Source organism: Amblyomma americanum, chromosome 3 (assembly GCF_052857255.1).
Source record: "Amblyomma americanum isolate KBUSLIRL-KWMA chromosome 3, ASM5285725v1, whole genome shotgun sequence".
In the NCBI taxonomy this organism is placed as follows: domain Eukaryota; kingdom Metazoa; phylum Arthropoda; class Arachnida; order Ixodida; family Ixodidae; genus Amblyomma; species Amblyomma americanum.
This window is the reverse complement of record NC_135499.1, coordinates 94471541-94489631: the sequence shown is the minus strand read 5'-3', so window position 1 is coordinate 94489631 and position 18091 is coordinate 94471541. Positions and strand designations below refer to the sequence as shown.

The 18091-nt window shown below is 44.0% G+C and overlaps 1 protein-coding gene across 2 annotated transcripts in view; it reads right to left on the bottom strand.

The window, feature by feature from the left end:
- The window catches only part of LOC144124731 (diuretic hormone receptor-like), a 183602-nt gene that overhangs the window by 132263 nt on the left and 33248 nt on the right, over positions 1-18091 (bottom strand). The window contains exon 2 of one of the 2 annotated variants that reach the window (XM_077657588.1): positions 291-336. The exons of the other annotated variant lie outside the window; for it this stretch is intronic. The gene's annotated coding sequence lies outside the window, so the exon portion shown is untranslated. The remainder of the gene's footprint in view (positions 1-290; positions 337-18091) is intronic. 2 annotated transcript variants of the gene reach the window in all.

The window sequence follows — 18091 nt, the reverse complement described above, 5'->3', positions numbered from 1 at the left end:
TGGCGTGAAAGGATTTTCAGTGAGGTTAGACAGCTATCGTGAACAAACACTATGAGTATCATAGTTACTGCTCCAAAGCGCTTCACGAACAATAAGGGTGAGATAAATAAGAGTAAATTGCAAAGCCCAGAATTCCAAGCAAAGCCCCTCCACGCGTTTTGAAGGCGCTAATATTTGGAAAATTCTATGCTAACAGCCACAATAGAGTATCCCTAGTTTCGGACTCACTGCAGTTCATCCTAATGATACCTCGCCCTGGAAGGTGGGGTTGGTTTAAACCATTAACTTACCTTCCGGCCGCTGCTTGCCTGGGCAAGGATGCGCGTTGTTCACGTGCTGTAAAGAGACCGAAAGAGAAATCGTCCATTCAAGTGACATGTCTGAGCTACGATTGTGAGGCGCGACGATGAAAGCCCTTATGACTGCTCCATTATCGTAATGGAAAGGATGGGAAAAAGCTGAATGTTTCAGAGACTGTTTACGGAGCCGCATGTAGTACGCACGTGACTTAGTTACCGCGAGGCTATCCCATAGTCAGTTTTTGTCGGTTGGCTATTATAGGCACTACGCAGTCACAGTGCGATACGCGGCAGAATACACCAGTTTCCCACTACGAACGGGTTGCATATTCCGTCCAGCATGCTGGTGTAGGTGGTGGTTGTTTTAAAGAGACGGTGTAATGACATTTATTCACTAAACTTTCTTTTGCGGCAATCGAAACCTCATTTCTAATGCAAACGAAAACCGAGCTCTGGCTCTGAGAAAAGCAACAGGACAATTTATTACCTAATTTCTTTCCATGCCATTGTCTCGATTTCTAGTGTTTAGTGTAACCTACTGATCGCGTTCTGCTTCATTTGTTGTAATTAATGCCTTGTACCTTTTAGTGTTTCATTTTTGTGTTTTGTACTCTTCAAGCACTGTATCCTGAAAGTGCGTAGTGCGTGATGTGTGGTTCATATTTTATATTCCTGACACTTTGTAATTAAGTGGAGAAGTCATTGATTTTTATTGCTTTCCTTGTTCATTTTCGAAAGAAACTAACATTGCTTTGCAACTGCGATTTTCCCCTTTCACATGAACCCTTTAGTTTATATTGTTACTTTTTGTGTTTCCTTCTGTAATATTGTTTCATGAGATGTAGAGGGTTCTCAAATGATCGAATAAATAAATAAATAATAAATGGCCATCTGAACCAGAGTGTGCGGCAATTAAGCAAGAAAGTCTCTCCATTTGTCATTCCTCGTTTGCCTCAAGAAAAGCTAGCCGTCCTTTCTACCTTTCACCGTATCTTTTTTCCTTTCTATCTTTCAAGGTCGCTTCGAACCCACAGCTTAATCTGAAGAAGCTTTGCGAATATACATAAAATACCAAGTATCTTCATACAAACATTCATCTCTGTTCCTCTCAGTCCCGCGAAAACAATGCAGATAAATGGAAGCAATACCTGCCGATTAATTGTCAGAATTAATGTGTCTAATTGCGCGCATAAGGTTTAGTATGTAAAGCATATTATGCGCATCTCAAGCATAAAAGCGCGGGAAACCAGATTGCCTCCGCCGTTTTTTATTGAAATCGCTCTTAGTCGAAGATGCATATCAGCCTTGTTTCTGTTGGCAAGCAGTGAGAATCGAAAAGTGATAAACCAATATATTCTCTCGTATCTTGAACTTTATATTAAAGGAAGAACTACGCATGTTCATGGTGTCCGAATTGTTTATCATGCGTATGGTATCTTGCGAGTGGGAAATCAAAATATTTTTGCGCTCGTGGCTAGAAGTGGGCTAAATGATTTCCCACTCTCATATCCGTGTGCAGGCAAAATTCCTTTACCCAATTTTCTTTCGGCTCAAACTCGATCCCTTATAATCCAGCCCGCTTCTCTTCACTTATTGAAGTGCGTATGTATGTGCACGGAGCGCGTTAATGTGCATAGGGCGTACTTATTTGCATGGTGTGTATGTGGAACGACAATTTGCGGTCTTGTACGTTTTACTGCGCTTTTTAAAATCGTGTAAAATTACAACCAGTTTGTAGGTCAATAGTTCAACTCTCCTAGCGCATGATTACCGCCCTGCCACGCGTTATCATTTATTGTCTTGTTTTTTTAGCGAATAAAGCTTCCTATAATCGTTCACTGGTGTAATAAAAAGCTGCAAAGAGCAATTTCCCACATTTCTTTATGCAATCGCCCCATTCCGCGGGGTTGATCAGAAAAAATACCGTCCACCGTTACTTCCTTTGTCTATAGACATCACAATTATATACTGGTTTTCAAGTTCTTCGCAGGCTTCCTTTGATTGTCATTCATAACTCTCCCAATATCAGCGCACCCCAGCCGCTACTAAGCTCGCGTGTCATTAGGCTTCTGTGAAAGCCCCCTGCATGAGTCACAGCACTGCACAGAACTGGCTCTTCTTATTGCAGAGATCAATGCGCGGGTTCCCCGTATTACTGACACCCGGTCACATGCCGCCAATTATAACGGCGCGGGCTACGCTCATACTGTCCGCGCATCAGCGACGTGCCGCTCAACTTGAGTTGCCGTCGCGCTCTGCCGGTCACGTCCTGCGGCGCAGTTAAGCGCGCAGGTGTGAGGCGCGAAGGACGTGACAACAATTAAGCCATTACCGGGAGAGCGTGCGAGGCATCTGCCTCGACGCCTTGCGCGCCACTGGCTCGAATCCGGCAAGAAGCGGTGCGTGGCGTGCCAGCGATGACAGGGCGAACGCGGCGCCTCACATCCATCTTCGTCGCCTGTGCGCTTCGTCACGTGAACGTGTCACTGCGCCGACTCGGCCCCCATGGCGAAGCAATGCTACCATAGGGAAGGGCTGGAGGAAGCCCGATTGAATAGCCGTTACAAAATTTGAGAGCGCGGTAGTGATCGTGTTACGTGCGCGATGTCTTTAACAGCTTCAAGGGCGCTGCTACCAGAGCTAATATACGTAATTACTTTCGTCCACCGGCGGCATAATACTGCCAGGGAATTTTCCAGCTACTTCTTTTTTGTAATTACCAATACCAATTTACACGTATGTTTGAGCACCCTGCAACGCAGCATTAGTGATTCAGCGTACCTGCCTCCAATTTCTCACGAGTAGCTAAGGTGTTTGGTTTTCAGTTTAAAATTTAATAAATATCCTGAAATTTAAGAGATATTCATTAATGACTTGAGCAGAACATATGAATGCGATATTTACGAAAGACTACGAATATATGAAAAACGATATGTTTTGCTAGCATTGCTCGATCGTATAACTTCAAGTGGTGATATTCCAGTGAAGCTGATAAAAGTGGTTAGACCCCTTCATAAAAGTGGTGCACGTAAAAGATTTAAAATTCTCGATTTTCAATTCTGCCTTTCGTAGGTCAAATGCTAAACAAACATTTGTTGCTCACGATGACGTGCTTACTCGATAACAGCTGCATTTTTTCGCTTAGTCAATATGGTTTACGGTAAAAGAAAATGACTCAAATATTTCTGGAAGACTTCAGTGATTATTCGATTGGAATGATATTGACTGGGTGACATTTCTAGATTTCGCAAGGCCTTTGAAAGTCTTTATTATGTTCTTAAATATGCTTTTCTTATTAGCATTTCGGGGTCTTTTCTCCTTGTTATTCAGTTATTTTCTTCAAGACAGGCGTCAGCTTGTAACAGATGGGCAACTTCATAGCGGTTTCTCGGTAAATAATCTCGCCGTACCGCAGACTTCCAAACGTCATTGCTATACATTATTTGAGCAACGGACCTCCACAGCGTGATACGCGTTTCCCTCTGTCAATACGCCGATGATACACTGATTTTAACTTCTGTTAATAATTTCTATGGTGTGATGTATTCTTTATAGTCTGCTGCCACAAAAGCGTTTGACTGGTTTCAAAATCATGTAATTAGCACAAATGTATCTAAGACACAGAAATTCTGCTTCCATAATCCTCTGAAGAAGGTTCGTATTGACTATCGTGTCGTTTGCATTGGTCAGATTATACGTCTTACCCTTGTGAGATACTACACTGTTCATCTGTATTAAAACACTTGGGCTGGCATCTTGACAGGGACCTTTCATAGAACAACCATGTTGCTTACTTTGATAAGAACCGTGGCACCGCTTTGCGTCTATCCTACGGTACAAGATATTACACGCTCTAATCTGTAAGAAAGATGATAACCCATGCCATAGGGTAGTGTACTTTGCTAAATGCAATAGCAGAAGGGTGGAAAATCGGGCGATTTGTTACGGATCCATGTTATTGAGGCACCGGAACTTGTTCTGTCTATCTTCGTCTCCATCCTCGTCTTTGTGGTGCCTCAGTAACATGGAAGAATAGCAATTTACGGGGCACTGTGCAGTTCACAGGCAAATTAAATTAACGCTATATTGTTCTGCCTGTCAGAAAACTTATCTTACGATTTAAGCTTGAATACTGACGGAGATCGTTTCAGTATTCTTTCTATGCCCAATTTCAACAATCTTTTAGGCGGACGGTTGTTTTAAAACATTCCTGATCAAGGGAATTCCTATTTCCGCAGGTTTCCGCTGGTTGGTTAAGGCTCAAAGACTATTTTTGGAGGTCACGATGTTACAGCAAGTGTGGTACTAGAACACGCGCTCATGACGTTCCAACCGACTTCAATAGTTTACCCTCCGCACATTCTGTACAAAACTCATATACAAGTTAAAGTGACTGCTAAGGCGTCTCTGTTTCTGAAGCTTTATCCTGTCCATTACGTTTTGGTTGCCTATACAGCATGCGGTCATAGCTTTGTGTCACTGCAGCCACACTGGCGTGTTCTGCTGCTTATTATTCTTTTGACCATTTTGTCGAGAGACATCGCTGGTTCTCTTTTGCATTTTTGTTAGCCTAATACAAATTGTTCAGCACAGACAATATATCAGTTTTAATATTTCTTTTATCACCTACTTTACTCGGGTTCACTAATAATTTCTGTCTTTTGCCGTGTTTTATTTTCCTCTCCCCCAGGCGCAGCCGGCCAAGCCACCAACGGCTCTGGCAGACGCGACTAAATGCACTGATTTTATACATGTACTGGTATAATCGAATTATTATTATTACGTTGCATCTATGCCATGTGACTGTGCCGCCGAGGCACTGTGTAGTGGCCATTTTACTTCACTCTGATGTGTCACCTGGCAGTAGTTCTAATGCTGTCTGTGTTTTTTCATTATAAAAAGCTTATACCTCACTAAGATGCTGTCACCTTGTGGAAGAGATCAGAATATATCAAAATATTACGTTCAAGCAATTAATTTTAGGAAAATTAGCAAACATAGTAGTCAAAGGAAATGTCAGGATTAGGATGCGACATCATATCTATAATCATACTGCGCACATTTTTGCATGCAGGCGCGCTCAGGACAATCGATAAGTCCACTTCGACTGTTAGATCATTGTCCTGGAATCACAAGTAGGTTCCAGACATGGATTTAGCAGGCCAGATGTAAACTAGAATTTGAGTAGTAACACCACTGTCGCAACGTGGAGCTCAGTGTGGGGAGCTGGTTGGCTAAGCAGCCACGTGTCATTAGATGCTAAACTCAGCACTTGCAATGCACGGCTGGTTCATTATGAAAAGTGTTGCCAAACGCTGCGCAGGTTTTAATAAAGTGAGCTTAAAGTACCCCGAGACGGTGTAGCTTGAACAGTTGCAGAAATTGCCCACTAAACAGCAGCCAGAGCACGATGAGCGCATGGGGCACTGGCCGGAACACACAGGGGCGCAAACACGTGACGTGGCACCGTCGGTTTCCTGACAGAAGAAACGCGTCAGTTGCACAGGCGGCGAAAGTTAGAGATAGCGAGACCTCATTTTTGCTTTAGACGGTAAATTGTTCGGGCATTTTATCCTCTGGCGGTGGGAACCCTCGATGTCAGGGCATTTGTCGTTAATAAAGCCTGGGCTCGCCTTTGCAATTCCGGGTAAACAATGCATGACGGGAAGAAGCTGTTTCAAATACAACTTCAGAACAACGTTTCCGACTAAAATTACTGTAAATATTTTCGCTGGTTGGCGCATGCTATGTTACTACCTTTCAAACCAATATATATTGCAGCCGAATTAAAATTTGATCTCTCTATTCTTTTAAATTTCTTGAGATTTGTAAATTTTCATATGATAGGCACACAAGAGCGCTGACAGTTATGTTCAGGAATGTTATGTATAAAAATTGACCACCCTGCTTTAAATTGCACGTATTCATCCACAGAAGTGGTCCAAAAGCGCGTCACACTTTAACTGGGCCCTAGTTTACGGGTACATTTGAACAAAGGCCGCAAGTGACATGGTAAGCGCGCACTTTAGGGTTCTGCCCGAAGAAATACACACCGCAAAGCGCAGTGAATTAAAGCACTCAAAAGGAATACAGTGAAGACTCCGCAAACAGCTTCAAACCTGGGCATCAGGAGATTTCTTGCAACATGAAATGATGAGGAGCCAGAGCTGAAGAAATTAACCTCGCTTTTATCTGCAGTGTGCCATATGTGACATGTTCAAAATGGTAATTGTAGCGGAAAGCAATTTGTATACTATTTATGAAGCAAGAGTAAACGTGGTGTAATTAGCAGGTAATGTGTAGACAGTCTTACTAATACGCACATTGATGCAGCTACAGTGTTCTCCATCAGTGTTCTTATCAGGATGTATTTAACAATGTTTGTAATCATTGAGAAAGTGTGTAGTGTTTTTGTAGACTCAATGCCACCTCCACATTAGGGGAATGAGTAAAGATAAAATAGTCAGAAAAAATGTTGCACTAAAAAAAAGCAGCCAGTGCGTCTTTTTTAGCGTACGGAGCATTGATCCGTACAAAACACTAACCAGTACAGGGTGGACCACCTCACTATAGGGCCCTTATGCAGGGAGTGCCAAAATCTGCCATCTGATTTTATCTCTCATCAACCGTGGTCGATGTTACCCAAAACGTGCTGGCTGTCAGGCAACAGCCACCCCAGGTCGCATAATTTGGGCCTGTCCGGAGGATCAGCCTCATCTGGACTTAATGCAGCTCCGAACTTTCGAGCAGTGCGAGTTGGTGCTGTTCTGCTCTAGACCGGAGACGCAACACCAGGCTGTCAACGTCGTGGAGGACAAACGACTCTCGGCCACCTGGCATGGACTCAATGCTGCCCGCACAGGCTTTACAGGCTGAAGAAATAAATGTTCATCCTCCTCCATACCTCTGCGCTTCTTACGCCTTAGAATGTTTCAGACTTTTTGCTTAAAAAACAACTGCAACCGAGGGAAATCAGGCTTTGAAGATTTTAATAGAGGCTTTCTGTCCAGGCGACAATTTCGTGTAAGCATCAATAATCACAAAAAGATTAGTGCATAAAGAAATGCAGCCTTTTTTTGTAGATTGTCCTCCTGGTAAAGAAATCAAGAAGGAATTCGGAATTCATGCATTTTTCTTAAATTTAACAAGAGCATTTTTATAAACGCTTTTTTTTATGTCCGTTCCATTTGTGTCAACCATACCGGGAATTGTTAAATTCAGCAAGCATACTTCATCAAGCCTACATCGAGCGTCAGTACAATTTAATAGCTGTGAACATGCTCTGTAGACGCCATACCCAGAGCCCCGCTGAAAAAAAAGCGTTCCAAACCTATACTCCACCGCATATTCCAAGAATTAAAACCAAACAGTATCGCTTCCAGATATTTTAAAACACTCACAATGAATCTCTGAAAGAGCATTCTCAGTCATCCTCTCGCAGGTTTGCGGGCAAAACGATTCGGTTTCGAGTCATATGAAAGGAGGCGCAAGATGAATTCGCGAAATAATCCTTCAGGCAGTCGCGCGGCTGTCTTTGCTGACATTATCCAGCTTTCGAATCTTGAGAAACTTAAAAGCTAGGCGAATACGTTCAACTAGCCGGGGGATGGAAGAAGCAGCGAAACAAAGTTAGGTGCTGCTTTTGAAAGCAAGATGCTGTGAAATGCCAGAAAAAATATCAGCAGCGGGAATATTCATAAAATAAACCATCGAAGTCTGTTTTAATATCCACGCAATAAACATCTATCAAGGCCAGAAATAAAAACGCCCACGATCACAAATGGAAAAGATGGAAAGCAAAAAGTACGCTCATGAAAAGCAAACATGGTCACCTCTGCTTCACGCGCCAAGAACCTAGACTTTCTCTGGGGGCAAATATTTGCGCAGGGTCTCTTCGTGGCTTACCTGTTTTTCTTGTTTTTTAATAAAAAATGAAGATGGGTACTTTAACCCTATTTTAGGCACGTCTGGTTGGACGTTTGTGGCAGCTTTTATTGGAAAAGCGTGTGACGCGATGCTGTTTATTCTTCCACGTCATTTTAGTCGCTTTTCTTCTGCGGACACACCTTTAGCCGCCATATGCATAAGAATGAACTCATTGAGACGTGCGGTGAATCTCATGCACATCGCTACTGAGCAAGTAATGAGGTTACAAAAATGGTCTTGTTGGCAAGTAATGAGCTGTGGTTATAAAATACGTCTTTTGTACTTGCTGTTTGGCCTGAAGAGATCAATTGTTTAGTTTTTTTTTGCCCTTCGTAGGAACATATACATGGTGTATCACGTAGTCAAGGATTTAAAAAAATGGTAGATCGCAGGTGCTTGAAACCGGAAAACGTTGTTTGCCCTCGTCTAGCAAAATTGCAAAAATAGTTTAAAATTAAAAAGTTTAGAAATGATGACAAAGTCCAACATGTATTAGCAGCCCAACGTATCCGGGCCAACAGGGTTGCTTCTCGAGGGGCGACTGAGAGATGAGTGAGCAGCAACAGGGAACGGCCCTCGCTTACTCTTTGTTGTCACGTGGCCAAGACTATTTACATTATAGGAGGCAAGCGTTCCCTGGAACCTCCTGGCAATGGTCTGTGTGAACTGGATATATAGTATATTTGTTTCTCTAGCATTTATATTTAAAAGCCAACCAGATGAACTGTCATCGAGATGTTCTCCTCAGTATGTTTAAATTGGCACCGTAAGTAATTAGACAATATTTATGGTACAAAACTGCTAACTTTTCTTTCAGGTGCAAACACACAGCCCATTAAACTTTGCAGCAAAGCATACCTGCCGTAAAATATGCTAACACACACACACACACACACACACACACACACACACACACACACACACACACACACACACACACACACACACACACACACACACACACACACACACACACACACACACACACACACACACACACACACACACACACACACACACACACACACACACACACACACACACACACACACACACACACACACACACACACACACACACACACACACACACACACACACACACACACACACACACACACACACACACACACACACACACACACACACACACACACACACACACACACACACACACACACACACACACACACACACACACACACACACACACACACACACACACACACACACACACACACACACACACACACACACACACACACACACACACACACACACACACACACACACACACACACACACACACACACACACACACACACACACACACACACACACACACACACACACACACACACACACACACACACACACACACACACACACACACACACACACACACACACACACACACACACACACACACACACACACACACACACACACACACACACACACACACACACACACACACACACACACACACACACACACACACACACACACACACACACACACACACACACACACACACACACACACACACACACACACACACACACACACACACACACACACACACACACACACACACACACACACACTACCGCGCTCTTGCGCTTTAGTGTTATAGCGTTCTCTATCGTGTTTATAACGAAAGAAAAACGAGCGCTCACCGTGTTCAAGTGATCGGCCAGTGGTCACTTCAGTGTGATTCACGATAAAAAAACAACTAGGCGACTTCATTCTCTCTCTCTTTCTTCTCTGTTTTCTCCGCCTGATGAAAGAACAAAGTTCCGTCTAAGTTGGCTTCCGGTGGCTTGCCTATCACTTTTCGGAGGTGGCGGCGCTTCTCATTTCGGCATGGTAAGCACTCACGCTTCGTTCGTTGAACAGAACGTCTCAGACCGCTGCAGTTATGTTCGCTCAAGAGCGCAAACATGTGTTTGGTTTTTTTTTCATACGTCGTGAGTTTTTTATTAAACATTGGGAAAACGAACCGCGCAGGATGTAGGCTGGTAGCAAAACAAAACCGACTGCACTCTTTGCAACAAAGAAACCGGCTGGGGCCTAATATAAAAACTACAGATTTTTCACATTTAAATTTAGCTAACTAACCATAAGGTCAGTATAAATTTACATTCAGTAGCGCGGCACTATTGTAAAGGATATGTAGCATCACTGCAATGTACCACTACTTTTAAGCCATGGCTGAAGTTGCCTGCAACATCATGGACGTGGACTGACTGCGTCGTCATCAAAATGTTGTGGCTAAAAAAACAAATGCCCATTTTTATCAACTTCCTGCGGTGCTTTCCACCTCTAATACCAAGAAAAACTTCCTTATTGACTAAGTCGAGCTCGGAGACCAAATTGTAGGTGCATCCATATTGCATATACTGCACCAGTATTTTTGTATTCTAGTAAGGCCTTTCTAAATGAAAAATAAACACCAAATCATGTTCTAAGCTCGTCATCCTCATCATCAGCCTCACTACAGCCACTGCAGCGAAAAGGCCTCTCCCATGTATTGAGAATTAACCCGGTCCTTTGCCAGCTGCGCCCAGCTTATTCCTGCAAATGTCTTAATCTCATCTGCCCACCTAACCTTCTGCCGCCCCTGCTACGCTTGCCTTCTCTTGGCATCCACTCTGTTACCCTTAAGGACCAGTGGTTATCGTGCCTTCGCATTACATGCCCTACCCAAGCTCATTTCTTCCTCTTGATTTCGACCAGTATTCCCTCATCCACTCTGCTCGCTTCTGGTCTCTAAACGTTACACCTATCTTTTTATTTCCATGGCTGGCTGCGTTGTCCTTAAATTAAGCTGAACCTTTCTTGTTAGAATCCACCTTTCTGCCACGTAGGTGAGTACCGCTAGGATACAGCTGTTGTACCCAATCTTATCCTTCTAGTTATTTCCCTCTCATGATCCGGATTAGCTGTCACTACCTGCCCTAAGTAGTTGTACTACTTTACCACTTCCAGTACCTGGCTGCCAATTTTGAACTGCTGTTTCCTTTCTAGACTGTTGAACATTACTTTGGTTTTCTGCATGTTAATTTCTAAATTATTTCTCTCTAAAAGCATGAAGCTCACCTGCTTTGCCAACAATCTTGTTCCATTCTATGCCCAATGTATCAAGAACCATCAGTGAGCTCGAACGGACTACAACTAGCGGGACATAAATAAATGATCATATAAAAAACAAAGCGTTGGTATTCAGTAATAGTTGGTCTTTCGCACACTTGCCTGGAGTTTCCTCAGTTTCACAGTGTCAGAAATCTCGGAAAACATAACTGTATACTACGAACAGATCGGTAACTTGACTCTACTGAATGGTATATCTGCTTTCCAAGCCCTTGTGGTTTAAAACTCGGTAAGCGGCGACGAGAACATGGTAATTTGATTTACTTTCCAGCTTTAAATAGCGTAGGAACATGTCTACAGACACAAACACTGACAGACAATCGCAAGAGAGACTGCTCGTCATGACGCTAACCTAGTTAAAGTGGAAAACATATTTACCCGCCGTAAACAAGCATAGTCGTTTATTTTTTTCTGCACTTGTGGTCATTACCTTCCTTCTTTAAAAATTATCTTAGTCATCTTTTAAAGTAACGAGAAGAAAAAAAGTTGACAAAGAGTCTTGAGTTCCTCCGCCAGCAGGTTTTAAAACAAGAGTACATAATGTATGGTGGATAGCTGGACGCAATGCGTTTTAGTTTTATCTTAGATGAGAGGAGACGCACGCGCTTGAAAATATTCATGCAATGTCGATTTATTAAAAGGGCCTCCCTGCCCAAATGCCGAGAATGCCACGCGTATTCACGCCACCACAGTAATATTAGCACCACAAAGCGTGTACGGTATAATCGTAGCTTTTTTTTAATCCTGATACGGCTGTCTTCCACTTTCCGTTTCTAAGCTTCAATACATGCTTTCGTACCTTACAACGCATCTCTTTCATTGTGTCGTCTCTTACAACCAGCACTGTAATAACGCCAATCACAATGTCCTCCAAACAGGATGCGCTGTCGCCTTTCTGACCCATTTCTGCACTCCCCACTCGTCACATGATAAGCTCCACCTCAGGGACACCAACCGAAATTCACTGTTGCAATAGCCTTTTCACATATAGTGCTAAATTTGACAAATCCGCATATTATAAACGTTTCCGGTATTGAAAAAAGCATTATTTTCAAAATAGGTTACGTTCAAAGCGCCATTTGATTTCGGTCGGACCGTCGTGTATGTTCTGATATGCCCATTTATGAAACGTGCCTCTGAAAGTGTCGACAGCTGCGCGTTTGGAAGTCTGGTGACGATGGCTTGTCTGCTGAAGTGGGATTTGGAACCTTTATAGAAAACCGCAAAGTATGGTTGGGGCGAACGCTTAAGTGTTCTCTTGAATATTTCCTCTCGAAATAGCTGACCTCAATTCCTTCCGCTCTCACAGGACTGGCGCACTCGCTTGACGTAAAAGACGTGATTTCTCGTCATCCCTTCTTCGCGCCTTTCTTTTTCGAGCGTGAAGAAGCAACCACTTTTCCATCCCTGTCTATGCATTTCGTGCTTCTGACAGCCCTTGAGCATTATATCTCATTTTCTGCCCATTTTTTTACTTTCTTTATTGTGTGTATTAGTTTAGTCCTACACGTGGACGAGCACTGAATCTTCTGTTCACGCGTTTAGACCCTCAGCGCCCAGTTGTGACTACCCTTTCACAGCATGGCTTCATACAATATCCTGGCCGCCATATCGAAGTGACAAAGCCTTGTCATGGATCATGGCTTAGATTTGTAATGTGCGTTCGCTGCACCTTTTTTGAGGAGGAGGAAGCGAAATTACACCTGCGGAGGCTATAGTCGCACTACGTATTAGATAAACAGTGTTCAAATGAAACCCAGAGTTTGGCAATATTTTTCAATGGCGAACAACATTGTATCGCGACCAGTGATACTTTAGCGGGAACTCCTGGGTGAATCGGATGCTTGGGAAGTGGTTCTAAACCAGAACGCCGTCCCTTCGCCTCTTGAGTCTTTCCTGACTTACAACATTATAATGAAAGCACTGTTTATTTTTTGGTTGACAGTGATGGAAGTGGATGCTTTTGGACATCAGTCCAGTCGGTGAGCCACTGGCACCGAAAGGAAACGTCTTGGCCTCCCGAATGACGCAAGCAGCCAGGCCACCGTGGTGTACTCGACCACCAGTGATGACTATTCGGCTGGCGGCGGCTACATCAAAATCCAAAACAAGGAGGCCAAACGAAGACCGCACAAAGGTGAGGACTCGTCGACGTCGAGTACGTCTACAATCACTACGGGGCGAGGAGCATCGGCACATACGGTCTTGTTTGTGCCAGACGCTACCACTGACAATCTCAACCACATTAACAAGCAAGCCACGCCTGCGTTCCTGGAGGCTAGTGTCCCGGGAGCAATTAAAGATGTGAGGGTGAATCGTTTAGGAATGTCGTCACCATTGATGTCATGGACCGGAAGGCGCTTGAAAGTTTGAGCACCATCAAAACGCTGGGCGGCATCAGCGTTCGTTCCCATGTCCTTCTAGGCAGTGGCACTACGGCAGGCGTCATTTATGACGTCGACGTGGACATCCGCGACTCTGTTCTGCCCATTTTGATCAAACCAGCTACCGACGGTGTACCATACTGGAAGCTGAGCGCCTTGGGAGGACAAAGAGTAATAAGTTCGCCTTCCAAGGGGACTGTATTCCAATGTACGTGAACATTGGGCACCTTCAGCACGTGGTTGGCCTTTCGTGCCGAAGCCTCTTCAGTGCCGGAAATACATGAAGATAGGACACGTTAGTGTGTTCAATTTCTCCGTCGTGTGACCACAGTGTTCTTAGCCAAACAGCAGCGATGCTTGCCGGGCAACAATCCTTAAGAGTGCCAACTGCCGCGGCCCTCATGACGGTGCCTCAAACGATTGTTCTCGAGTGAAAATGGAGCGGTGATATTCAAACAAATGGCGAGGAGAGAATTCCACGCCCAGAGAAGCCGCCGCTAAGGTGCGAAGACGTCGTCACCCTTGTCACAAGCCTTCCAAAAGTGTAGTGAGCACTGGAAGGGAGTGTCAAAGAATTTCCGCAGCTTCTCCTCCCCCTCCGCATACTAATTTAAGAAACGAGAGCCACATGACTGGCCAGGCAGCGACGGTTGTCGTAGACGGATCTTGGCCATCCCTGCATGAGTTACACACCCGCAGTGAACAAGCAGGTATTGCGCACCCAGAGTCCTGAGCCTATTGCTAATCAAGCACAAGGCCCAACTCTGGTCCATGACCGGGACCGGCAAGTGACTTGGACTTTGCTCCCAAAAAACTGCACACCCTCAATGATAGAACAGTCACCACGCACCCAGTCTGTTGAGCCTACTGCTGGTCGGGTAGTAGGTCCGGAACAGGGCCATGTCGAAGACGAGTAAGTGATTGCAATGCTGAAGCCAGTCGTGAATGCCATTCGTGTGCTGCTTTCCAGCTTGCACATGGCAGCGGCTCAGAATGCGCTGCAGATGCTGGTTTTGTTAAATTCAGTGCTTGCAGCTGTCCAATAACTGGCACAACGCATCCTCCAGCTTCTTAGTTCCGAGAAGTCAGGATGTGTTACGTTGTCAACATTATCAGCCGCAACGGCAAGCAGCCTTTCTGCATACTGGAACGTCTGCGCTGCCTGTCTGTCTTGTATCAGTGATAGAGGACTGTAGATTTGTTCTACTCCGGTCGCAGCAGACGGCAGCCCTCAAGGTGTGCAGACTACAGCTGCGGCGGCCTGTGACTTTCCGTGCGCTTGTCACTGTTTGTTGTGCTAGATACAGACCATATTGCTATACCTTTTATTCTTTAATGCCCCCTCATCTTTCTCCCCCTGTGCAGGGTAGCCAACCGGAAAATTCTTCTGGTTAACCTCCCTGCCTTCCCTCTAACCCTTTCCTCTTTCTCTGTCTCCCACCAGAAAAAAAAATATTTGGTCGCCGCGAAGGCTCATCGGTTATGATGCTCGGTTGCTGACCCAGAAGACGCAGGTGCCATCTCAGATACGGCAGTCGCGTTTCTATTGAAGAAATTCTATTGGTCCATGTATTCTGCAATGTCAGTGCTCGTTAAAGAACCCCGGGTTAAAGAACCGCAGGTGTTTTTCACGGCTTGTATAAATTAGTAACCGTTAGGGTTCTCTCCTGAAACTTCTGCCTCAGGAGCGTTTTCTCTCCTTGAAATACGGTGATGTTCTCCGAACTGGTGCTGAGGGTAAAGTAAAAAAAGACAGACATAGCCCCTTTCGTTCCGTTTTAAAGGCGCAGTTTTACCCTCACTATCAAAAAACCAACTAGCCCTCCACAATGCTGTTTTTCAGATTAAACTGGAAATTCACAATTCCGCAGTGCAAATTAAAGCGGTTCCGCTGCACTGTATCCCTATCTTTTTCTTAGTTCTACTAGACAAGCGCCTACCTAACAGCATGATGAGATTTTTCAACTTCCAGTAAAAATGGAAATCGTTGGGTAACCACAGTAGTCGGCGAAAATGTTTTTTTTTGTGTCTTACGAGCACGGAAACGGTTACCTTCCAGCGCACTTCATGGTTTTACATCTAAAGAAAAAAATAAAATGCCAACAAAGGAACATCCGATGCACATTACATCATCATTACTGGCAAGTGAGTTTACCCAAGTCGGCTAGTTTTCACTCCTCTGTAGTGCTCACAAGACCTGATTAAATGAAATGGACGGGAGCGTGCTGCCTGGGTGCAGATGCACATGAATGGTTAGTACTCTTTGAGCATTTTCCTCTTCCTAGCTCATCATTGACAATAAAGCAGTGTTTTTTTTTATTTGCTGTCCGCCATACGCAACGTCAATAATTATTGTTTCAATTGTTTAGTGAAAAGAAAAAAAGACACTGAAAGCACGAAGCTTTCACTGCAGCAGTTGAGGAACCGTGAATAGCCATAAAGCTTAAGCGTAAGCGGCATAATTAAAATCTTTGACAAAAGTCCATAATTAGACCCAAAAGCTATTCCCAATTGTTGTGCATGCGCCGGTACAAGCATTACTTAGAAGATCGCAAATAAAGTAACGATTCACCTGAAGACCGTCGCCGATGTCTGCTCCTGAGAGGTCGAACTTCAACGCTCGGATGGGTTTATGTAAGTTACGCAGAGAAATTAGCCAATGAAATGCTAAAATTGGAGGCTTAAGTGAGCTGTAAAATAGACCTATGATAAGAAGAGCTCTATATCTGACTACACCGAGAAAAATAAAACAAAAAGAAGAAGGTGAGTTACCTAAGAAAGCATACTAATCAGTCCATCTTTACAGCACCAAGAACTGCACAAATATTATGCCAGGTAGTGTCCCAAGCTTCTTCCGCGGTTAGCATGAGGAGCAGTCGTATTTCGTCAGCTGGATTAATATGGCCAACGTTAATCTTCTCTCCGACTAATGTGGTTGACTGACTGAGCCTTGGGTTTGGAGTTTAAAGTTCGGCGTTTTCAACGGCATGTTTCGCGGTTGCGTGCAAGTGCACAGAAAATACGAGTCGAGGTTAAGCAACCTACTCATCCAGAAATAAAAAAGCAACCGTCCAAAATCGACTGCGGCTTGAGAGCGGCACTTCAAACGATAGGTTCATTTCTATGCGCCCAAGTAAGCAAAATAAAGCGCGCATTTTTATGCACATCTCGCAGCTTCTGGCACCGTTTGGCAGCGAATGCGGGCTCAAGAGGGGGCCCCAAAATAGCTGCCCACGTCACCGGGTTCCACTCCATTATGCTTCTTGATTTGACAGACAACCAGTTCCATCTAAACAAGGCTGGTGTGAAGGGCTGGTCTGGGTTTTGTGTTCTGAGCAAGGCCTTCAATCGATGACGGTGTCTTCACGTAATAGGAAATAGCTCCGGCGCCTGCGTTAGTCCCTGGCCAAGTATATATATTTTCTCTACTTTTCTTTGTTTATTCTGTGTGAAAGTTTTGAATGAAAACTCTATGAATCTCGTGGGAAATAAGATGTGGTGGAATTGCGCACGGCGCCTCTTCCGCGAACGTGTGTTCAACTGACGCCGTCTAATTAGGGGGTTTGTGACTTTCTTTTTGTAATTTTTAATAGTGCTGCTTTCTGGCACGCTACACAAAACAACGTATGGGGTTCTGCAATTGAAGTAATTACTTAATTTTCAACACTTCAATTCCCGCTAAATGCGCTGCTGGTGAAGTGAAAACCCCGTGTAAGCAAATGTTAATTTGGGCTGACAAATGGTTCTTACCCAAAAAGTTAAAAGAAACGCATGCCGTCTTTCATTGCGATTTTCAGTTTGGCATCTAACTTAAAACAGCGCAATCGTCTTAAACCATCGCATTTTGTACAGTTAAGAAAAGTACTTACAAAGCTTAATGCAGCATAAACAACCTGCGGCATCTACTCAGTCTGTTTATCAAAAAAATGTTTTTTATTCACTTTCATTGCGTGCATTCGTCGCTAGTTTAGTCGCAGCATAAAGACGGATAAGACGAGTTGGAGTCCTGAGCGTGCATGCTAAGGTAGTCTACTGATAGCATGCTAGCATAATCTAGATGGGTGACTGAATATAACACGGTAATTCAGAGAATATTCAAACAGGAATTCCAGTGAAGTGAGGAAAAACTTAATACTAAATACTAACTGGTACTGATACGCTATATAAATCTAACATGTGACAGCCGACGCAGCTATTGCAGTACCGGAATGCTAAGATTTAAGTGCATTTACGGGCAGTAAACACGTCGTAAAGAGGTCGGTTTTAAAGTTTATACAAGCAGTAGAGATGGAGGGCATCAAACTTCATAATTACACTGTGGTTCCTTGCA